This window comes from Heterodontus francisci, chromosome 5 (genome assembly GCF_036365525.1).
Source record: "Heterodontus francisci isolate sHetFra1 chromosome 5, sHetFra1.hap1, whole genome shotgun sequence".
In the NCBI taxonomy this organism is placed as follows: domain Eukaryota; kingdom Metazoa; phylum Chordata; class Chondrichthyes; order Heterodontiformes; family Heterodontidae; genus Heterodontus; species Heterodontus francisci.
In genome coordinates this window covers 85,271,778-85,297,153 of record NC_090375.1, presented here as the reverse complement: position 1 = coordinate 85,297,153, position 25,376 = coordinate 85,271,778, and the positions used below count along the sequence as shown (strand labels likewise).

Below are 25,376 nucleotides of genomic sequence, written 5' to 3'. Positions count from 1 at the left end.
AATTTCCTTCCATCATTGAGTAATGCATCTATGGTGTTCCCTTTCTTCTTTTCTAGCAGATCTTTCTGAAAGGCCTGTAGTGGGGTAGACGCGATTACTAGCTCTATAACCCATTCCGACAATTCGATATCTGTGAAGTCACATTCTTGAGTTTTGTCGCAGCACCTTGTAACAAACTGGTCAATGGACTCATCTTGCCTTTACCGAAAGGTCATAACCTCAAGCCTATGTATTTGGAAATTGACCTTTACCTTGAGTTGCTCCAACAGGAAAGTCCATAGCTTGCTAGGGTTCTTCTGATCCTCAGCTGACAATCCTGATGTGTTGATTTGTTGCAGACCCTCATTGCCCAGTGCAATCTTGATTTTCAAAGTTTGTTTCTCTGGTTCACTCACTTGGTCCAGGAAATACAGTTCCATCCATTGTTGAAACAGTTTAAATTCAAACACTATGTCTGATGCCTTCCAATCCATAACTGGCTATCTGAAAGCCATTTTCTGGATGATCCTGCTTTTTTATTCATCTGACTTTTTACAGGTTTTCTTTTCCACAGGCACAATTCTTTTAAGGGCACTCTGCAGGCCTGCTGTCTCACAAGTACAGCTTTCTGTTTCCTTTTTAGACATGTTCATTTTTGCAGGCCTGCCTCTTTTAAGAGCGAGATGATAGCTGCTTTTTTTTTTACACAGTTCGTTCATTTTTTAAACTAGGAGAGCAGCTTTTTTTCCCTATGGAGGGCACTGCAGTTAGCAGTACCAGCAGCTGCCACAGCCAGCTATGCTGGATCTCCAGTAACATTGTTGAGCTCTTCCCACTCTTTTTAGCTTAGGCCACACCCAAAAAGCAAAAATAGGGAAAACTAAAGCAGCTATGACTGCACTATGTCTTATCAAATTTTTCAACCCACTGCGAGATTAGTTGAAAGCTTCAATCCATGGGCAAATTGTCTACTGTACTCAGAGTTTCAATACCTCATGGGTCCTGTCTGCAGTCCTAGCTTGTATTGTTGTGGGGTCTCCTGCCAACTGTTCTTCGCCTGAATCTTCAGCCACTCCTGGTAAGCAATTAGCTGTTCTTTGTTCGCTCTTAATGTTATTCAGAAAGAATCAAATGTTGCCACAATGTAATATTTGGTGGTATTCAGAAACAATATGTCCCATCACTGCCACCATATAATATTACTTGTTCCTTTGGTATGTGCACTATTGTAAGATTCACAGGACTACAAGTAATATCCAAAGAATATGTGAGTTTTTATTATAACTTAATTAGAACAGATATATACACAGCTACTACAGGAGCCACATCAACACACGTCTTATTCTGATGGGCTGCACCCACAACTTCCTGGTCATGTGTGATGCGACATCACTTCCTCCAGTGACCTTCACTTATAGTCTTTCTTAAGGTGGCCCCACATCCCACAATACACTCCTAAGTGCTTCTCCAGCCATGAGGAGATGTCTTTAACCCTGGCACCTGGCAGTCAACACAACTTTCGGAACCCCTAGTCACAGCTACAGAGAACAGTAGCTCTGTCACGGATCATTGTTACTACAGTACAGCCTGTCTCATTTTATATTACTCTAAACCCTGTATCAGTAATTCCTGCAATAGGCCCTGTCTTAGTTTATATTAACCTCGATCCTGTATCAGTAATTCCTGCACTAGGTCCCGTCTCAGTTTATATTAATCTAGGCCCTGTCTCAAAAATTTAGGTCATAATCATCATTTTTAAAGCTCTTGAACCTTTTTTGTAATTGGACTGCAGTTCTCATACCACTGCCATATGTTCGAACAATTAAGAAAATACGCAAGGCATTTGTTTCATAAGCTCCCCAGAGATCCACAAACAGAACCTACGGTTAAGCTATTTGGTCCCAGTTCACAATTTTCCTATCTTCTGAGTATTTGGGACCACCTACAGGTAAATGAAGAACCAGCCAATAACATTCCTATTGCTGTTGGAACTGCTGTTTATTATGTAACTATTAGCGATATGCCCCCTGCCCTGAATATGGTCATTCAGTGCAGTGAGTTACTGTCCTACACTGCATTTGCAGTGCACACTATATTTTGTAGTTACTTTAAATCCCAATGCCAAAATTCTTAAATGGATCTTAACAGTAACTAATGGAACCATAGAATAAAAATAAGATTTAAACAAGAAATATTTGTATTTATGCCACTTTGTCATCAGAACATCTCCAAGCACTTGACACAATTAATTACTTTAGTGGCTGTTGTTGTGTAGCCATGTTGCATCAATTAGTTGAAGTTCATTTCAAGGACACAAAAATGCAAAGGTAAGTGGTTTGAAGTCATTTCAATGCTATTTTGAATCTTTTTCTTTGTAACTTTCCTGTTGGCAGTTAATCTCTTGTGAGCCTTTTTGATGTTTGTTCTAAGTTACTTATTTTTTTACCTAGCACCAATATTGTCAAAAATATCCCCCATCTGACACGTTTAGAAGAAAACTGATACAAAGACACCAGACAAATGAGTCTGCATGAGAGGTATTCTCTGCTTACCACCTGTACCTGTACATCCACATCTGTAGACTAGGGAAATGGCCTTGTTTTGCAACACATAGTGCTGGTGCAGACTCATCATCCCAAAGGAAGCTACAAGAGAAGACCCCAGGATGCCACCAACCATTTGCTTAGGACCTGGCTTACCTACCTATCAATGACTGTCTTCTCCTGGCTGAATCATCGGAAAGAAAGATGCAGAGCAATGTCAACTGCTGCTGTGTGGTGCAATAGTGTAGTGGTTATGCACCAGCAACCCAGAGGTCCAATAGCAAGTTTTAAAATTGAATTTCATAACTCTGGTAATTTATGGATCAGCACTAGGGAAAATAGTTGCTACATTATCAACAATTTAATAAAATAAACATGCCACTGCTGTCCTGTCAGACCTAGACATAACTCCAACCCAATCATATGGGCCACTAGCAACAGCAGATTTGTATATCACCACGATCTATAACCGCTCAGTTTCACACAGTTCTCACTCTTCCATCACTATCAAGCTCGGAGACGAGCCTTGGTTTGATGGTGAGTGGAGAAAGGAATATCAGGAGCATACCTTAGAATGATGCACCATGCTTGTGATGCTACAGCTCAGAACTACCTGTATACCAAAAGCAGCAGGCTATAAATGGAGCTAAGCACACCTGGCACAAAAAAAAGGCCCGAGTTGTTGAAGGTCATAGGGTCATGAATTGTGCTATCCACAGATGATTCCAAGTTTTCAGCTCTGTGCATAACTGCTTCAGTAATGAAGCAGCCAAATGCCAGTCTACAGCAGGACTTGAGGAACATCCATGAGGCCAAGAGGGATTAGTAGGCAAAGGACACGAATTTTGAATTCAACTCGCTGGAACTTGTTGTCAGACAAACAACTGGACATATAAATCACAAAAAGGTAGTCAAAAGAAGGGTAGGATCAGTAAGGGACGAGAAAGGAGATCTTGTGGAGGCAAAGGACATGGTTGAGGTACTAAATGAGTACTTTGCATCTGCCGTCACTAAGAGAAGATACTGCCGATGTAGCAGTAAAGGAGGAAATAGTAGAAGTATAGCATAGGATATTAAAGGTTATTAAAATTTTGGTGGTACTCAAAAGTAGAAAAGACACTCAGTTTGGATGGGGTGCATATTAGATTGCTGAGGGAAGTAAGGGTGCAAATTGTGGAGGCTCTGGCCACCGGGAGCTTTGGCCACTTCCAGCACATATTGGAAAATCATGTGCATATATTGAAAAGACTCCCCCCCACCCCCCGCCTAATCCCAAAGGCATATATAAACATGGCAGCCTGCTTTGTCTGGTGGATGAGGACAAGGTCCAAGGGATAAGCCTCCAAGGCTGAGATATTCTGTTGGTTTCATCTGAATTTGTGATGCTAATTGGGTAGCCACCAGCACAAAATGGGTCGAGATACATAACATGTGCACTGCAGCACTCTTCCAATGTGATGGCAATCACCACATGCAATCTTTCATTTATTGATTCTTGGGATGTGCAGTCACTGACAAGTGTTGTTGGACCTGCACTCATCCAGACAAGTGGGATTATTTCATCACACTCTTGACTTGTGTCAAGTAGATGGTGGAAAGGCATTTGGGAGTCAGGAGGTGAGTTACTCACGACAGGATACCAAGCCTCTAACCTGCTTGTTTAGTTATAGTATTTACCTGGCTGATATAATTATGCTTCTGGTCAGTGGTCACCCCCAAAATGTTGATGGTGTAGGATTCAGTGATTGTAATGCCATTGAATATCAAGTGGAGATGGTTAGACTCTTGTTGGAGATGGTCATCGTCTGGCACGAATGTTATTTTCCAATTATCAGCCCAAGCCTGAATGTTGGCCAGGTCTTGCTGCATGTGGGCACAGATGGCTTCATTATCTGAGGAGATATGAATGGAACTAAACACTGTGCAATCATCAGCAAACATCCCCATTTCTGACCTTATGATGGAGGGAAGGCCATTGTTGATGCAGCTGATGATGGCTAGACCTAGAACACTGCCCTGTGGAACTCCTGCAGCTATGTCCTGGGGCTGAGATGATTGGCCTCCAACAACCATCTTCCTTTGTGCTAGGTTTGTCTCCATTCCCACTGACTTGAATTTTACTAGGGTTCCTTAATGACACACTCAGTCAAATACTACCTTGATGTCAAGGACAGTCACTCTCACCTCGCCTCTGGAATTCAGCTCTTTTATCTATGTTTGGATCAAAGCTGTACTGAGGTCAGGGGCCGAGTGACCCTTGGGGAACTCAAATTGAGCATCAGTGAGCAGGTTATTGGTGAGTAACTGCCAAATGATGGCACAGTTGTCGACATTTTTCATCACTTTGCTGGTGATTGAGAGGACTGCTGGGCCAGATTGGATTTGTCCTGCTTTTTGTGGACAGGACATACCTGGGCAATGTTTCATTTTGTCCACTCAGTCAGCAATGCCGCTACTGAGCTACTCTTGTTGATAGTCATTGAAGTCCTCCACCCAGTGTACATTCAGTGCTCTTGCTGCCCTCAGTGTTCTGTGCAGGTGGTGTTCAACATGGAGGAGTGCTGATTCCTCAGCTGAAGGAAGGCAGTAGGTAGTAATCAACAGGAGATTTCTTTGTCCATGTTAGCCCTCATGCCATCAGACTTCTTGGAGGTCCAGAGTCAATGTTGAAGACTCCAGGACTTTCCCTCCCAACTGTATACCACTATTGTCACCTCCGGTGGGCTTGGACATACCCAGGGATAGTGATGGAAAAGACTGGGACATTGGCTGAAAGGTATGATTCTGTGAGTATGATGATGTCAGACTGTTGTTTGACTAGTCTGTGGGACAGCTCTCCCAATTTTGGCACAATTGGCAGATGTTATTGAGGAGGACTTTGCAGGGTCAGCTGGGCTCTGTGAGCCTTTGTCGTGTCCAGTGCCTTGATTGATGCTGGGTGGTCGATCTGGTTTCATTCTTATTAGACTTTTTTGTAGCAGTTTTGATACAACAGAGTTTCTTGCTAGGCCACTTCAGAGGGCAGTTAAGAGTCAACCACATTGCTGTTGATCTGGGGTCACATGTAGTAAGGAGAGCAGATTTCCTTCACATTGGTGAACCAGATGGGTTTTTACAACAATCCAATAGTTTCCTGTCACCATTACTGATATTAGCTTTTAATTCCAGATTTATTTCGTTAATTTAAGTTTGCCAGTTACCATGGTGGGATTTGAACTCATGTCTATGGAATATTCATCTAAGCCTCTGAATTATTAGTCCAGTAACATAACCACAATGCTACCATTCCCAGCAAATGAAGCATTTCAGTGCTCAGTTTCTCTGGTAACCATATCCCCCATTTTTTACATACCAGAAGTGACTCACACTAATATTCACTTATAAAAGAGCTTAACCCAGGGTGTAACAACGTTTTTGCCATCTGAACTAAATAGCTGGGTCTTTCACAAGTGCCTCTACAGTCTTATTGGAGGTGGACTAAGAAAATACCTGATGAGACAAGAGCAGATGTGATTTGTTAAGCTGCTTTATTGCCCAGCGATCCTACCTCGATCTGTACTTTTTATTTCCGTGTGCTCGGATGCCAGAAAACGCTGGATGAGTGCATGGAACCAAAGCTCCCTGAAACTATAGGTGTGACGTGTTTGTTAACTACCAGTGGACTAATAGCATACTTATGATTATTAGTCTTTGGGAAAACCCCTTCAAAACCCCATTTATGAACGTTTTAACCACCTTATGTCTCAATATCTTATTTTTAACTGCTTTAAAATACAACTGTTAAATATAAGCTTTTTTCTCTAAATCTCTTTGGTGGAAAATGGTCACATATCCCACAATATGACACTTTTCGAGGATGTTGCTGCACGCACAACTTTAATGCATCCAAACATTTGACGAAAATCCATATTGCGTGTGTGCCAATTGCTAATTATCAATGTATGGGTTGGCTGTATTAGCACTGATTGCCACCTCCTTCATTGCCCTTGTGTGGTTCTTCTTGAGAGACAAATGGAAGCTTCCCACTCTGCTTGACTTCCTCCAGCAGCACTTGCACAGCTGCACTACAGAGCCTAAAGTCTCACTGCCACAAGAACACAAGAAATAGGAGTAGAAGTAGACTGTATGGCCCATTGAGCCTGCTCTGCCATTCAATACGATCATGGCTGATCTTGGGCTTCAATTCCACTTTCCTGCCCACTCCCCATATCCCTTGATTCCCTGCAACACCAAAAATCTATCTATCCCAGCCTTAAATGTATTCAATGATGGAGCATCCACAACCCTCTAGGGTAGAGAATTCCAAAGATTCACAACCCTTTGAGTGAAGTAATTTCTCCTCCTCTCAGTTCTGAATGATTGGCCCCTTATCCTGAGACTGTGTCCTCATGTTCTAGATTCCCCGACCAGCTGGACCAATCTCTCAGTTTCTACCCTATCAAGCCCTTTCAGAATTTTGTATGTCTCAATTAGATTGCCTCTCATTCTTCTAAACTCCAGAGAATATAGGCCCTCATCATAGGATAACCCCCTCATCACAGGGACCAATTTAATAAATCTTCGCTGCACTGCCTCCAGTGCAAGTATATCCTTTCTTAAATGTGGAGACCAAAACTGCACACAGTATTCCAGGTGTGGTCTCACCAAAGCCCTGTACAATTTTATAAGACTTCTTTATTCCTGTACTCCAGTCCCCTTGCAATAAAGGCCAACATGCCATTTGCCTTCCTAATAGCCTGCTGCACCTGCATGTTAACTTTGTGCGTTCTTCATACGAGTACACCCAAGTCTCTCTGAACATCAACACTTACCTGTTTCACACCTTTTTAAAAAATTCTGCTTTTCTATTTTTATGACCAAAGTGAACAACTTCACACTTCCCTATCTTATACTCCAATTGCCATCTTGTTACCCACTCACTTAACTTGTCTATATCTCTTTGCAGCCTTTCTATGTCCTCCCCGCAGCTTACCTTTCCACCGAGTTCTGTATCATCAGCAAACTTAGATACATTACTCTCTGTCTCTTTATCTAAGTCATTAATATGGAGTGTAAATAGCTGAGGCCCCAGCACTGATCCTTGCGGCACCCCACTATTATCTGCCTGCCAACTTGAAAATGCTCCATTTATGCCCACTCTCTGCTTCCTGTCTGTTAACCGATCCTCTATCCATGCTAATGTAAGACCCCAACACCATGTGCCCTTATATTGCCTATTAATCTTTTATTTGGCACCTTATCGAATGCCTTTTGAAAATCCAGGTACACTACATCTACTGATTCCCCTTTATCTACCCTACTAGTTACAGCCTCAAAAAATTCGAATAAATTTGTCAAACAGGATTTCCCTTTATTAAAACCATACTGACTTGTTCTAATCATACTATGCTTTTCCAAGTACATTGTTAAGACTTCTTTAATAATAGTTTCCAGCATCTTCCCAATGACTGATGTTAGGCTAACTGGCCTGTAGTTCCCTGTTTTCTTTCCACCTCCTTTCCTGAAAAGCAGTGTAACATTTGCCAACTTCCAATCTGACGGGACCATTCCTGAATCTAAGGAATTCTGGAAAATCATAGCTAGCAGATCCATTATCTCTGCAGCTATCTCTTTTTGAACCCTAGGGTGTAGGCCATCTGGTCCTAGGGACTTGTCAGATTTTAGTCCCTCAAGTCTCTCCAACAATTTTTCTCAGCTGTGATCAATTTCCTTAATTTCCTCACTCATTTTAGCCCATAGGTTACTGCCTATTTTTGGTATGGAACTCATGTCTTCTACTTCGAAGACATACACAAAATATTCTATAGGTACGTAAAAAGGAAACTTTTGACTAAGACAAATGTGGGTCCATTACAGGCAGAGTCAGGAGAATTTATAATGGGGAATAGAGAAATGACAGAGACACTAAATGATTATTTTGTGTCTGTCTTCACTGAGGAAGGTACAAGACATCTCCCAGAATTAGAGAGTAGGAATAAACGGGTCATTCTCACGTTGGCAGGCTGTGACTAGTAGGGTACCGCAAGGATCAGTACTTGGGCCCCAGCTGTTCACAATATATATCAATGATTTGGATATGGGGACCAAATGTAGTATTTCCAAGTTCACAGATGACACAAAACTAGCTGGGAATATGTGTTGTGAGGAAGATGCAAAGTATCTTCAAGGGAATTTAGACAGACTTAGTGAATGGGCAAGAATGTGGCAGATGGAATATAGTGTGGAAATATGTGAGGTTATCCATTTTGGTAGGAGGAATAGATGTGCAGGGTATTTCTTAAATGGTAAGAGATTAGAAATTGTAGATGTACAAAGGGACCTGGGTGTCCTCATCAATAAGTCACTGAAAGCTAACATGCAGGTGCAGCAAGCAATTAAGAAATCTAATGGTATGTTAGCCTTTATCACAAGAGGATTTAAGTACAGGAATAGTGAAGTCTTGCTTCAATTGTATAGAACCTTGGTTAGACCACATTTAGAGTACTGTGTGAGTTTTGGTACCCTTATCTTAGGAAGGATATTACTGTCATAGAGGGAGTGCAACGAAGGTTCATCAGAATTGTTCCTTGGATGGCAGGACTGTCCTAAGAAGAGAGATTGGGGAAACTGGGCCTGTATTCTCTACAGTTTCGAAGAATGAGAGGTGATCTCATTGAAACCTACAAAATACTTAAAGGGATAGACAGGGTAGATGCAGCTAAGAATTTTCCCCTGATTGGGGAGTCTAGAACCAGGAGACACAATTTCAAAATAAGGGGGAGGGCACAGGATAGAGATGAGGAGAAATTTCTTTACTCAGAGGGTTATGAATCTTTGGAACTCTCAACCCCAGAGGGCTGTGGAAGCTCGGTCATTGAGTATGTTTAAAGCAGAGATTGACAAATTTCTAATTACCAATGACATAAAGGGATATGGGGATAGTGTGGTAAAAAGGCATTGAAGTGGATGATCAGCCATGATCATATTGAATGGCAGAGCAGGCTCGATGGGCTGAATGGCTTATTCCTGCTCCAATGTTCCTATGTTTCTATTTGTTCAACGCCTCTGCCATTTCCTTATTCCCCATTTCTCCTGTCTCTGCCTCTAAGGGACCAAATTCTACTTTAGCTACTCTCTTCATTTTATGTACTTATAAAAGCACTCATGCCAGACATTCTGTGAACATACGAATTAGGAGCAGGAGTAGGCCACTCGGCACCTTCAGCCTGCTCTGCCATTTGATTATATCATGGCTGAGCTGATTGTAACCTCGACTCCACATTCCCACCTATCCCCATAACCTTTCGCCCCCTTGCTTATCAAGAATCGATCTACCTATGTCTTAAAAATATGTAAAGACTCTGCTCCCACCGCCTTTTGAGGAAGAGAATTCCAAAGACTCATGACCCTTTGAGAGAAAAAATGTCTCCTCATCTCTGTCTTAAATGGGCAAGCCCTTATTTTTAAACAGTGATCCCTAGTTGGATATTCTCCCACAAGGGGAAACATCCTTTCCATCTCCATCCTGTCAAGACCCCTCAGAATCTTATATGTTTCAATCAAGTCACCTCTTCCTCTCCTAAACTCCAGCAGATACAAGCCTAGCCTGTCCAACTTTTCCTCATAAGACAACCCTCCCATTTGAGGTATTAGTCTATTAAACCTTCTCTGAACTGCTTCACAATTATCTCCTACTTATCTTTGTGTCATCAGCAAATTTAGCAATCATATCTTCAGTCCCTTCATCCAAGTCATTTATATAAATTGTAAAAAGTTGAGGCCCGAGCATTGATCCGTGCGGCACACCACTCATTACATCTTGCCAACCAGAAAATGAGCCATTTATGCCTACTCTCTGTTTCCTGTTAGCTAGCCAATCTTCGATACATGCCAATATGTTACCCTCTACACCATGAGTTTTTATTTTTCACAATAACTTTTGATGTGGCACCTTATCAAATGCCTTCTGTAAATCTAAGTACAGTACATCCACTGGTTCCCCTTTATCCACAGCACATGTTACTTCTTCAAAGAACTCCAATAATTGGTTAAACATGATTTCCCTTTCCAAAAGCATGTTGACTCTGCCTGCTTTCTGTCTCCCTCCCTTTTTGAATAAAGGAGTTGCATTTGCTATTTTACAATCTAATAGAACTTTCCCTGAATCTAGGGAATTTTGGAAAATTAAAACCAAAGCATCAACTATCTCACTAGCCACTTCTTTTCAGATCCTAGGATGAAGTCTATCAGGACACGGGACTTGTCAGCCCGCAGCTCCAACAATTTGCTCAGTACCACTTGCCTGGTGAATGTAACCTTCTTGAGTTCCTCCTTCCCTTCCATTTCCTGATTTACAGATATTTTTTGAATGTTAATTCTAGTCTCTATAATGATGACCAATGCAAAATACCTGTTCAATTCATCTGCCATCTCCTTATTTTCTCTTATTAATTCCACAGATTCACTTTCTATAGGCCAACACTCACTTTGTTTACTCTTTTCTTTTTTAAATATCTATAGAAACTCTTACTATCTGTTTTTATATTTCTCACTAGCTTTCTCTTGCACTCTAGTTCTTCCCTCCTTATCAATCTTTTAGTCATTCTTTGCTGTTCTTTATGTTCTGACCAATCGTCTGACCTGCCACCCATCTTTGTGCAATTATATGCTTTTTCTTTAAGCTTGATACTATCTTTAACATTTTTAGTTAACCACAGATAGTGGGTCCTCCCCTTGGAATTTTTCTTTCTCGTTGGAATGTATCTATTCTGTGTATTCTGAAATATTCCCTTAAATGTCTGCCACTGCATCTCTATTGACCTATCCCTTAAGTTAATTTGCTCGTTCACTTTAGCTAGTTCTGCTTTCATGCCCTCATAATTGCCGTTATTTAATTTTAAAATACTAGTTTTGGACCCATTCTTCTCTCCCTCAAACTGAATGTAAAATTCAATCATATTATGATTGCTGTTATCTAGGGGCACCTTCACTATGAGGTCATTAATTAATCCTATCTTGTTGCACAATGCCAGGTCTAGTATAGCCTGCTCGCTGGTTGACTCAGAAAGTGCTGTTTGAAAGAACTATCCCAAAAACATTCTATGATCTCCTCATCACAAGAACACAAGAAATAGGAGCAACAGTAGACAATATGGCCCATTTAGCCTGCTGTGCCATTCAATACGTTCATGGCTAATCTTGGGCTTCAATTCCACTTTCCTGCTCGCTCCCCATATTCCTTGAGCCCGGCGAAACCAAAAATCTATCTATCCCAGCCTTAAATGTATTCAACGATGGAGCATCCACAACCCTCTGGGGTCGAGAATTCTAAGCTACCTTTGCCCATCTGATTTTTCCATCTATATGTAGATTAAAATCCCCCATGATTATCACCGTACCTACTCTGTCCTACCATGTGGTAACTGGTAGGGGGCCTGTACACCACTCCCATGAGTGACTTCTTGCCTTTATCATTTCTCATCTCTACCCAAACTGCTTCTACATTCTGGTTTCCTGAACTTACGTCATTCCTCTCTAATGTGCTAATACCATCAGTTATTAACAGACCCACCCCTCCACCATTTCCTCGCTTCCTCTCTTTCCTAAATGTCATGTACCCTTCAATATTCAAGCCCCAATCTATGTCATTCTGCAGCTCTGTCTCTGTAATGGCTATCAGATCGTACTTATTTATTTTTATTTGCGCTATCAGTTCATCTTTTTGTTTTGAATGCTACGTGCATTCAGAAACAGAGCCTTTAGTTTTATCCATTTATTATTTTTGTAACATCTAGCCTTGACTGCTGATTTACTCTTAGATTTGTATTCTTTATCCCTTCCTGTTTATCATTTCCCATATTAATATCTTTCTTGCCTAGTCTCTACTCTTTGATTTACCATATCTTCCCAAATTTGATCCCTTGCCCCCACTATTTAGTTTAAAACCCTCTCTACTTCCCTAGTTATGTGGCTCGCTTGAACACCAGCACCAGCATGGTTCAGGTGTAAACCATCCCAACGGTACACCCCCCACTTTCCCCAGTAATGGTGCCAGTGTCCCACGGACCAGAACCCACTTCTACAATGCCTGTCTTTGAGCCACGCATTAATTTCTCTGATCTTATTTGCCCTATGCCAATTTGTATGTGGCTCAGGTAATAATGTAGAGATTATTAACTTTGAGATTCTGCTTCTTAATTTGGTGCCTAGCTCCTCATACTGACTATGCAGAACCTCCTTCCTTGTCCTGCCTATGTCATTGGTACCTACATGGACCACGACGACTGGATCTTCCCCCTCCCACTGTAAGTTCCTCTCCAGCCCGGAGCTGATGTACCAAACCCTGGCATAAGGCAGACAACACAGCCTTCCGGACTCTCGCTCTTTGCTGCAGAGAACAGTGTCAATCCCCCTCACTATACTGTCCCCTACTACCACTACATTTTTTTTGCTCCCCAAACGTGAATGGCTTCCTGTACCATGGTGCCATGGTCAGGTTGCTCATCCATCCTGCAGCCCCCACTCTCATCCAAATGAGCTGAAAGCACCTCAAACCTGTTGGACAATTGCAAGATCTGATGTTCCTGCACTCCTGCCCTCTGGGTCCCCTTACCTGCCTCAGTTGCAGCCACACTCTCCTGGCCCTGACCATTGACCAAATCAGAAGACACAATCTTAAGGGGTATGACTGCCTCCTGGAACAAAGTATCCAGATAACTTTCCCCCTCTCTGATGACTCTGAGCTGAAACTCCACGTGCTGCAAACACTTACTGCAGACGTGTTTGCCCTGGATCACACTGGCATCCAGGTGCTCTCATATGCTGTAGCCATGACAAATCACCTGCCCTGCCATTCCTAATGTGTTTTAATTAATGACTTCATTATTTTATTCCATTATTTATTTTCCTTTTTATATATTTTATGAACCTTACTACCAGTTCCTGTACTATTTTAAACCTTAGGAATAGAATAGACCTTAACCACTTACCAGATTCTCATGAAACAGCTAGTTTCTTCCCTGAACTCCTGGCACTCTGTTCAAGTCGCACTCTAAATTCTCCTCTCTCCCACTGCTTCTCTCTGAATCTCTGAGCTTTAGGTGCGCTTTTTAAATCCTCTCCTCTCCCGCTTCTTATCTCTAAATCTCCGAGCTTCTGGCACGCTTTTTCAATCCTCTCCACTCCCCCTGCTTCTCTCTCTTTTTAAAAAAAACTTTCTGCTCTGCTGGAAATTCCTCTTTCTGGATACCTAGCTCCTTCAGCTGCAGGCCTTAAAATTCTGCAAAATCACACCAATTCCTGCCCCCATCAGCGAAGCTCTGGATCAGAGCATTCCTGATCCCTGGAGCTTGCCCATATATCTGAATTAGGATGAGCCAGTTCACACTGGGCTAGCAAAGATTGTGCTTCACTCTATTTCAGCAATGATTTCACCCAAGCAGAAAATATAAGTTACCATGAACTTTCCAATTGTATTTGCCACATGCTTTGTGATAAAAATAAATTAGTTTGCCGAGATTTACTGGTGTCTAGTTCTGAGCCCCTTCTAATGCTGGAAGATTTGCTATACAAAGACAGCAGACTGAATGTGATGGTCTTTCTGCTGCTGTAATATGAGTAGGATGAAATGAAACTGTGGACCAGGACAGCTCTGAGATAGACTGAGTCGGTGGTGCTTAAGAGAGAGATCGACAATGTGCATGCAGTGGTGCATGGTGTAGAGTTTGGATCTCAGGATGTGGCAAAAACAATGGTTCAAGGAATGCTGAATGTCTCTTTTTCTTCTTCTTCTTTGGCCTCCTTGTCTCGAGAGACAATGGGTAAGCGCCTGGAGGTGGTCAGTGGTTTGTGAAGCAGCGCCTTGAGTAGCTATAAAGGCCAATTCTAGAGTGACAGACTCTTCCACAGCTGCTGCAGATAAATTTGTTTGTCGGGGCTGTTACACAGTTGACTCTCCCCTTGCGCTTCTGTCTTTTTCCTGCCAACTGTTAAGTCTCTTCGACTCGCCACATTTTAGCCCCGCCTTTATGGTTGCCCGCCAGCTCTGGCGATCGCTGGCAACTGACTCCCACGACTTGTGATCAATGTCACAGGACTTCATGTCGCGTTTGCAGACGTCTTTAAAGCGGAGACATGGATGGCCAGTGGGTCTGATACCAGTGACGAGCTCGCTGTACAATGTGTCCTTGGTGTTTATACTTGCTTCCTAATGTACATTAGAAAATTATTTCCTTCAGTCCATACATGGAATGAATGTTCAAGGTAAGCACTGCAGTGACAATGTGGTCTGCCTGCATCTTACAATTTACTTCTGTAGTTAGGTTCATAATGGATCAATTAATCGCATTGCAGGAAACGTCAATCACTTTAGTGGTCACTCAGTAAATTCTAGCAAACATCATATTGTTGAATTCGGCTACTATTATGTAATAGTTTGTATTGTGCAGTCACACTGGTGCCAATTGTGCCACTAGTTAAATTCCCTCCACCTCTTTGTACAATGCAGGGTACTTTGTTATGGCATAATTTAGGGTTCCCAGTAATTGTACTGTCCATCTGTCAAAAATGCATTCATGAAAAGACTTTAATTCCTTATAATTTTAAGTCTAGTTCTTAAGTAAATAAGAAAGATCATTCCAAAATATTTCCTAGTGGTTTAATGACTGTATAGTAAGTTGCTTTCATTTGGAGGCATTACATCCAAGAGCGTCACTTTGTCTGGCTACAAACAGTATATTATGGCGAGTAGTTTCCTTTCTGCTTAACTCACCAGCAGGAATAATAGAATCCTCTCACATGAAGTACCAATTTATTTCGAGAATAAATGACAGTGCTTCAAGAGAACATATGGCACTGTTTCAGTGGTAGAAAATACTGAAAGGAAATGAACCCAATAAATGGTTTTAGCTTCTCCAATAGCTACCAAAAATATCATTTGAAACAAAAAAAAATCATTCCCTTTAAGCCAGGTTCCATGCAAACTCAATTTCTTTTTGAACACAACCAAATCTTGAATTTGTTTAAAATTTATGAATAGTTGATTCTATCTCACAAGTGTACTAAATGAGAAAATATTTCAAATATTTTCAGAAACATGTTATAACAATTTCAAGTAATCAATAATTTAATGAGCAATGTTAAATATATATACTATATGGTTGTTTCTGTGATCCCAGTAAAAATGGAGCCTGGACAGCTGTTTGAGCATAGTCTTGTGCATGGGGAGTATATTTAAATAATTACCAGGTGCTCCTTGAGTATTTCTTACATGGCAAGGCTCTGTTATAAATGAAAAGAGGCTGGGAAATCAGGAGAGTAGCAATTTAAAGAACTACTGATCCATTTAAACATTAGTTTTTGTATGGCTGGTTGTTCGGGCAAAATTGCCCCATTTCAAAGATGAAAAGTTGGATATTCTGCTGAAAGAGGAGCAGTAGTGGAGAATAGCATTCCTGAGCCAGAGGGGAACCCTTCTGTGTGAAGTGCTGTGCAGAATGCATGGCCAGCTGTCAGATAAAGTGAATGCTGTCTCGTGTATGCACAGGTTGTGGGAGAAGATGAGAAAGAAATTCTCAGGTGTGAGGAAGAATATCATGATATAGTTGCTCATTTGTTGACAACTCAAATAAAGTAAGCAGCCCACAAGCACTGTGTTCCCTGACCTTCCCTTAGCTAGGACAAACAAGGCAAGGGATAACCGATAAATGGTCGGATACTAAAGATTGTTGAGGAACAGGGGGACCCTGGAGTGCTTGTCCACAGATCCCTGAAGGTAGCAGCACTGGTAAACTGATTAAGAAGGCATATGGGATAGTTTCCTTTATTAGCCAAGGCCTAGAGTATAAGAGCAGGGAGGTTATGCTGGAAATGTATAAAACACTAGCTAGGCCACAGCTAGAGTACTGCTGTGGTCTGGTTCTGGTCACTGCATTACAAGAAGGATGTGGTCACTCTGGAGAGGGCACAGAGGAAATTTACAAGGATGTTGCCAGGAATGGCAAATTTTAACTATAAGGAAATATTGGATACTCTGGGGTTGTTTTCTTTGGAACAGAGAAAGCTGAGGGGAGATTTAATTGATGTGTATAAAATTATGAGGGGCCTAGATAGAGTGGATAGGAAGGGCCTATTTCCCTTAGCAGAGAGGTCAATAACAAGGGGGCAAAGATGTAAAGTAATTGGTGGAGGATTAGAGGGGAATTGAAGAGAAATGTTTTCACCCAGTAGATAGTGGGGGTCTGGAACTCACTGTTTGAAAGGGTGGTAAAGACAGAAACCCATATCGCATTTAAAAAATACTTGGGTATGCACTTAAAGTGCTGCAACTTACAGGGCTATGGACCAAGAGCTGGAAAGTGGGATTAGACTGAATAGCTCTTTTTTAGCTGGCACAGACATTATGGGCCAAATGGCCTTCTTCTCTGCCATAAATTTGCCATGTTTCTCAGTTTAAAAATGCGGTATGAAAAGTATTGGCAGAACACCTTGCATCTTGTACACTAAAACTTCCAGGTCCATACTGAATAGGCAGATGGGGCCTCGGTTTAATGTATCCTTTGAATAACAGCATCTTCAACATTGGCAGACTGGTGGTGAGGATGCCTGTACTATACTGGTCAGTGTGCTGTTAATATTAAATGAGGATAGTAGACTTCGGGTCAAAGTAACAGGAGTTTATTTACAGGAGTCTTATCTCTAAGGCATCTACATTATCACTGAGCAACACGAAGTTCAGACTCGTGATATCACATCCTGCGATGATGATATACATAACCTACCCAGCAACAGCTTATGTACATTATACTACACTGCCAACCTCTGCAAATTGAACTATCATGAGGAGGCAAACATTCAAATCATGGAAGCAGATGCAATAAGCAGTACAGCCCAGGAACTGCATTGGCAGCAGCCCAGCAAGTGTTCTCTTTAACTTCTTCTTACTGCCTGCCCTTCAAACTCACTGACTCAGCAATAACCAGATTTGCTCAGCAACAACATGACACTCAATGTTGGCATTGGTACTGAGGTTCCACAGTGTTGGGAAATCTATTTGCAGAATTCTTTTAAACAGGCACCGTGCTGATTTGTGAGTCTTTTCTCTTTGCGTAGGGGATTACCAAAATAATGTACCTGCCACTGGAGAAAATTAAGAAGCTGAACCATCTCACAAGCATCCTAAGCAAAACAGCAGATTTGAGAGCCTCACTGAGGAGCAGCAGGCGGGCACCACACTTACTTTTCCCACAGAGGTAATGCTTAGAATTAGCACAAGATTATGTCAGGATCACATGCACCACACAGAAAAGGCAACTCAGGGAAAGCAAATGGTGAAAGCACATACAGAAAACAGTATTCAAGAAATAAACTGGCCACACTTTATTTGGAATGCAATGTGGAATCACATAATAAGGCTGATTTTCCACTGCTTTGTGCCAGGTGAATGCTCAGTGATGCAACATCTCTGTCCTCTTTGCATTGATAGGAGCTTTCCAAAGTTTACCCCAAGGCTTATGTCTAGAACAGGAGCACAGAGCCATCAGGATGCCTCGTAACAGTGTTCTATTACATTACTCCCACCTCATTTGCCTAGGTGGACTGCCACAAAATGAAGGCATTGTGGTGTTGCCTGGAGTATTGCCCATTATTTTGTATTATTTTGTTCCTGTAGCCCAATACCACTTGCACAATGAGTAAAATGCCTGTATTTTCCTCAGAGGTTTTCCCAATCATCTGCCGTAACTTTGGCGGATGATCGATGGAACCCTGGAGAAATGTGTATATTACCATTTATGTAGTTTCTCCAACCTTCTGATGAAGTTACAGTGGATGGTTGAGGAATCACTGCATAAATTTTATAAGTCTTTTATATTCATATATGACGTGGGATTGTTGTTATGTGCCTTAAGGACGATATATGTGCCATCAGTGAGGCGCTGCAGTGTTGGAAAGTCTGTCACCTGGTAAGAGTGCTGCATTCTCTTGTGTTGTTGCCCCTTTCCATAAAGAAAGTGACAAAATTGTCCTAATGGCAATAAAAAGGCTTCTGCTGATTGTTTTATGCACCAGAGAGCTGAAAACTACTTACACAGCATGTGTTATCGGTGGTGGCTGCAAAGTACCTTGTATCAAATATCTTGACAAATATATGAATAGGAAGGGAATAGAGGGATATGGACCCCGGAAGTGCAGAAGGTGTTAGTTTAGGCAGGCATCAAGATCGGCGCAGGCTTGGAGGGCCGAATGGCCTGTTCCTGTGCTGTACTGTTCTTTGTTCTTTGTTCAGAAAAAGTTAATGCTCTGGCAAACTTTGCAGCAACAGTTGTCCTTGTGATACATCTTTTCTGGAGGTCAGACAGGAGTAGGCGGCAAAGGTAGGACATCTCAGATATCCCTAAGTGAGCTAGGACTTTTAGGACAAGATGGAGTGGTGCCATATGCCTGAAATGCAAGTGCACTTGCCTTTTTCCCATTGTCTGAACTCCTCTTCCTCCTCTAAATCCATCATTGCAATTGCAAGGCCGAATGGAATTCCCATGTTGAGCACTATGCTTACCATTGTCATGAGCAAGTGTCTGTGGGAAAAGGTACCTATAAACGGAATTTAGCAATGCAAAACTGTAGCAGAAATGCATAAAGAAATAGACGCGTAGGATAGTTACACACTGCGTTAATAATAAAGTGCTTCATAAGATAATTTTTAATGTTTACATGAAACTACTTAACTTTGTCACATAGGCAAAATAAAATAACAGCGGACTGTAAATTTTGTAATAACCAGGGTCTGTTGTCGGTCAGTAAATACAAACATACGAACTAGGAACAGAAGGCGGCCATTCGGCCCCTCGAACCTGCTCTGCCATTCAATAAGATCATGGCTGATCAGTTTGTGTTTTGAATTCCACACTCCCATCTACCACCGATACCCCTTGATTCCCTTGCCTAACAAGAATCTATCTACCTCCGCCTTAAAAATATTCAATGTCCCCCGCCTTCACCACCTTCTGACGCAGAGAGTTCCAAAGTCCTCATCTCTGTCCTAAAAGGGCACCTCAAAATTTTAAAACAGTTCCCCTTAGTTCTGGACTCACCCACAAGAGGAAACATCCTTTCCTCATCCACCTTGTCAAGACCATTCAGTATCTTATATACTTCAATCAAGTCTCCCTTCACTCTTCTAAACTCCAGTGAAAACAAGCCCAGTCTGTCACAACCTTTCCTCATATGACAACGTGCTCATTCCAGGTATCAATCTAGTAAACCTCTTCTGAACCGCCGCCAACGCATTTACATCCTTCCTTAAATAAGGAGACCAAAACTGAACGCAGTATTCGAGATGTGGTCTCACCAATGTCTAACTGAAGGATAGCATCCTTACTTTTATTTTCAATTCCTCTCATAATAAAGGATAGCATTCCATTAGCCTTCTTTATTACCTGCTCTGCCTGCATACTAACTTTTTGTGACCCCTGCACTAGAACAGCTAGATCCTTCTGCAACTCGGAATTCTGCAATCGTTCTCTGTTTAAGTAATACTCTGCTTTTTTATTCTTCCTGCCAAAGTGAACAACTTCACAATTTCCCACATTATACTTCATCTGCCAGATTTTTGCTCACTCACTCAACCTATCTATATCGGTCTGCAACCTCCAGATGTCCTCTTCACAATATACTTTCCTACCTATCTTTGTGTCATCTGCAAATTTAGCTACCATGCCATCGCTCCCCTCCTCTAAGTAATTGATATAAATTGTAAAAAGTTGAGGCCCCAGCACAGACCCCTGCGGGATTCTACTCGTCACACCCTGCCAATCAGAAAAGGACCCATTTATGCATATTCGCTGTTTTCTGCCAGCCAGCCAATCTTCTATCCATGCTAATATGTTACCCTCTACACTATGAGCTCCTACTTTGCGCAATAACCTTTCATGTGGCACCTTGTCAAATGCCTTCTGGAAATTAAAGTACAGTACGTCAACGGGCTTCCCTTTATCCACAGCACATGTCACTCCTTCAAAGAACTCCAACAAGTTGGTTAAACTCTTTCACAAAACCATGCTGACTATTCCCGATTACCTTGAGTTTTTCTAAGTGCCCAGCTACCACCTCCTTAATGATCAATTCTAACACCTTCCCCACGACAGATGTCAAGCTAACTGGCCTATAGTTAACCTTTTTCTGTCTCCTCCCCTTCTTGAAAAGAGGGGTTATATTTGCTACTTTCCAGTCTGATGGAACTTTTCCAGAATCTAGCGAATTTTGAAAAATTAACACCAACACATCTACTCCCTCATTAGCCACCTCTTTTAAGACCCTAGGACGAACTCCATCAGGACCCAGGGACTTGTCAGCCCGCAGTTCCATTAGTTTGCTCAGTACTGCTTCCCTGGTGATTGTAATTTCACCAAGTTCCTCTCTTCCTTCCACCTCCTGATTTACAGCTATTGCCGGAATGTTTTTTGTATCCTCTATAGTGAAGACAGAAGCAAAATATTTGTTCACGCATCCGCCATTTCCTTATTATCTACTATTAGCTCCCCATTCTCACTCTCTAGAGGACCAACACTCACTTTACTTACACTTTTCCTTTTTTAAATACCTGTGTAAACTCTTGCTATCTGTTTTTACATTTCTAGCTAGTTTCCTCTCATACTTTAATTTCTTTCTCCTGATTAACCTTTTAGTCATTCTCTGCCATTCTTTATATTCTGACCAATCATCTGAACTGCCACTCATCTTTGCGCACTTATATGTTTTTTCCTTAAGTTTGATGCTTTCCTTAACTTCTTTAGTTAACCACAGATGGTGGGTCCTCTCCTTAGAATTTTTATTTATAGTATGAATATACTTATCCTGCATATTCTGAAATATCCCCTTGAATGTCTGCCACTGCTTCTCTATTGATCTATCTCCTAGCCTAGTAACCCAGTTCACTTCAGCTAGCTCAGCTTTCAAGCCCACATAGTTGCCCTTATTTGAGTTTAAAATACTAGACTTTGACTCACTCTTTTCTCTTTCATACTGGATGTAAAATCCAATCATATTGTGCTCGCTGCGACCGAGAGGTACTTTTACTCTGAAGTCATGAATTAATCCTGTCACATTACACAATACCAAGTCGAATATAACCTGCTCTCTGGCTAGTTCCAGAACGTGCTGCTCTAAGAAACTATCTTGAAAGCATTCTATGAACTCCTCATCCAGGCTACTATTGCCAATCTGTTTTTTCCAGTTTTTCCAGTTGGGCGGCACAGTGGCGCAGTGGTTAGCACTGCGGCCTCACAGCTGCAGGGACCTGGGTTCGATTCTGGGTACTGCCTGTGTGGAGTTTGCAAGTTCTCCCTGTGTCTGCATGGGTTTTCTCCGGGTGCTCCGGTTTCCTCCCACAAGCCAAAAGACTTGCAGGTTGGTAGGTAAATTGGCCATTATAAATTGTCACTAGTATAGGTAGGTGGTAGGGAAATATAGGGACAGGTGGGGATGTTTGGTAGGAATATGGGATTAGTGTAGGATTAGTATAAATGGGTGGTTGATGGTCGGCACAGACTCGGTGGGCCGAAGGGCCTGTTTCAGTGCTGTATCTCTAATCTAATCTAATCTAATCTAATCTATATATAGATTAAAATCATCCATGATTATTGCCATCCCTTTATCACAAGCACCCAATATTTCTTCTTGCATACTTTGTCCTACATTGTGGTTACTGTTAGAAGGCCTGTAGACCACTCCCACTGGTGACTTCTTTCCCCTACTATTCCTCATCTCCACGCAAACCAATTCTACATCCTGATCTCCTAAACCAAGTTCATCTCTAACTATTGTACCAATGCCATCCTTGATTAACAGTGCTATCCCTCTACCTTTACCTAGCCTTTAGTTTTGTTTTTTTTCTTTATTTGTAACATCTAGTCTTGACTGTTGGTGCATTCTTAGGTTTTTACTCTCTGTCCCTTCCTGCCATTCTCTGACCTTCATTTCCCATATCACTATTCTGCTCTGCTGCCTTGACTCTACATCTACCCAAGCTTGATCCCTGACCCCTCCCCCCCACCCCCGTTTAGTTTAAAGCCCTCTCTACTTCCCTCATAGAGAGTCATAGAGACTAGAGTCATAGAGAAGATACAGCACTGAAACAGGCCCTTCGGCCCACCAAGTCTGTGCCGCCCATCAACCACCCATTTATACTAATCCTACATTAATCCCATTTCCCTCTCACATCCCCACCTTCCCTAAATTCTCCTACCACCTACCTACACTGGGGGCAATTTACAATGGCCAATTTACCTATCAACCCACAAGTCTTTGGCATGTGGGAGGAAACCGGAGCACCCAGAGGAAACCCACGCAGGTCACAGGGAGAACTTGCAGCTCCGCACAGGCAGTGCCCAGAACTGAACATGGGTCGCTGGAGCTGTGAGGCTGCAGTGCTAACCACTGCGCCACTGTGCCGCCTCATTAAACAGTTTGCTAGAACACTGGTCCCAGCATGCTTCAGGTGCAGACCGTCCCAACGGTACAGCCCCCACTTTCCCCAGTACTGGTGCCAGTGCCGCAGAAACTGAAACCCACTTCTCCCACACCAGTCTTTGAGCCACATATTCATTTCACTAATCTTATGTGCCATCTGCCAATTGGCACGTGGCTCAGGTAATAATCCAGAGATTATTACCCTTGTGGTCTGCTCTTCAATTTGGTGCCTAGCTCCTCATACTGTCTTAGCAGAACCTCTTTCCTAGACCTACCTATGTCATTGGTACCTACATGGGCCACAACAACTGGATCCTCCCCCTCCCACTCCAAGTTCCTGTCCAGCCTTGGGCAAATGTCCCGAACCCTGGCACCAGATAGGCAACGTAGCCTTCTGGAGTCACGCTCTCAGCTGCACAGAACAGTGTCAATCCCCCTCACTATACTGTCCCCTAATACCGCAACATTCCTTTTTGGTCCCCCTACTTGAATGGTTTCCTGTATCACAATGTCATGCCAGTCAGCTCATCCACCTTGCAGACCTCGCTTTCGTCCACACAAGTTGAGAGCATCTCAAACATGTGTGACAATTGCAAAGTCTGAGGCTCCTCCACTACTGTCTGCTCAATCCCTTTACCTGCCTCACTCACAGTCACATCCTCCAGTCCCTCACTGCTGACCAAAACAGATGACCCTGTTCTAAGAGGTGTGACTGTCCTCCGGGTGCTCCGGTTTCCTCCCACAGCCAAAAGACTTGCAGGTTGATAGGTAAATTGGCCATTATAAATTACCCCTAGTATAGGTAAGTGGGAGGGGAATATAGGGACAGGTGAGGATGTGGTAGGAATATGGGATTAGTGTAGGATTAGTATAAATGGGTGGTTAATGGTCGGCACAGACTTGGTGGGCCGAAGGGCCTGTGTCAGTGCTGTATCTCTAAATCTAAATCAAAATCATTTTGTAATTTGCCTTCAAATTTGCTCCTCTATCTCCTTCCCACTATTTGGTGACCTATTGTATATACCCAGCAGCATAATAGCTCCTCTACTGTAGCTTAATTCTAACCAAATAGATTCTTATTTTGACCCCTCATCTACATCATCCCCTTTCAATGCTATAATAGTTTCTTTGATCAATGCAGCCACCCGCTACCACCACCCAGCACCTTTCTTTCTTTCCCCATCTTGTCTGAATTCATTGTAGCCAGGAATACTAAGTTCCCAATCCTCCCCTTCTTGAGGCAGATCTCTGTTATTGCGACTATGGCCAGAATTTCATGTTGGGCGGACAGGAGCTGGCTACCGACTGAAAAGTCAGTGGCGAATCCGCTTCCGCCTCGCCTGGGGATCCGACCTGCATTTTAGGTGTCCCCAGACTTTAATTGTTCCGAGGCTGGACTTCCACCCGCTTGAGGGAGGAAGTCCCGCCTCATTGAGCTGCCGGCCAATCAGCGGGCTGGCAGCTCTTAGTCCCAGCAGCGCCACTGGTGGCCACTGCTGAGACTGCGGCCGAGCCAAAGAAATGGAGCTGGAAAGACAGGTAGGTTTTGGTTGCCTCGCCGGGGTAATTGGTCAGGCTCCGGCGAGGTAAGGGTGGTCGGTTGGGAGGAAGGGGGAGTGTTTTGGGTGCTGGAGGTGGTTGGGATAGCAGGGGTGGCCCTCCATCAGACACCCGGTGCCCGATGAGCAGGGCCCACCCCCAGGACAATCGGAAGCCACCTGGTTTTCACAGACGGGTTTTCCCGGCTCCAGGATGCCTGCTTGCCACGCATAAAATCTGCGTGGAGGCGAACAAAATCCCTTACGTGGCCGTTAAGTGGCCACTTAAGGGCCTTGATTGGCCTGGTGTGGCTGGGCCGTTTTGCGCCGCCCCCACCCTACATAAAGTGGGGTGGAGACGGGAGCGGGTCGGGAAAGCCCCTGGAGCCTCCCGCTCCATTTTATGCCACGCCTCCACCACCATCCGGCTCGTTGGGGTGGTGTAAATTTCCAGCCTATATCATTATCCCACGTGGCAACTTTTGCATGCAGCTTATTTACCACGCTCCATGCATGTATGCATATTCACTCCAAACCCATCTGATACTGCCTCGCATTTGCCCCCTGTTTAATCCCTCCCATTTCTGAACTGTTCTTTACTTTAGTGCTACTTGTCTCTCCCAGTCCTTAGTGCACATAGTTTCTCCTCTCTGATGTTTCATCCTGAGGCCCATCATCATCCAAATTAGTTTAAACCTTCTCAAGAATAGTCAAAAATGTGTTTATCATTTACACTATTTGAAAATGTAATTTCTGCCTCATTAGAGTCAAGGATTTCTAAATTCTTGTTTTGAAATGGATCGTGAGATTGTTTCTACACTCATGTTACTATACTGCTTCAGAACGATGTCAATGGCTGGGTCTGAAGCTGCTG

General features: G+C 42.7%; 1 protein-coding gene across 4 annotated transcripts in view; it reads right to left on the bottom strand.

Moving 5' to 3' along the window:
* Window positions 1-25,376, bottom strand: part of colec12 (collectin sub-family member 12) — a 260,779-nt gene that overhangs the window by 161,597 nt on the left and 73,806 nt on the right. The gene's annotated exons all lie outside the window — the stretch shown is intronic.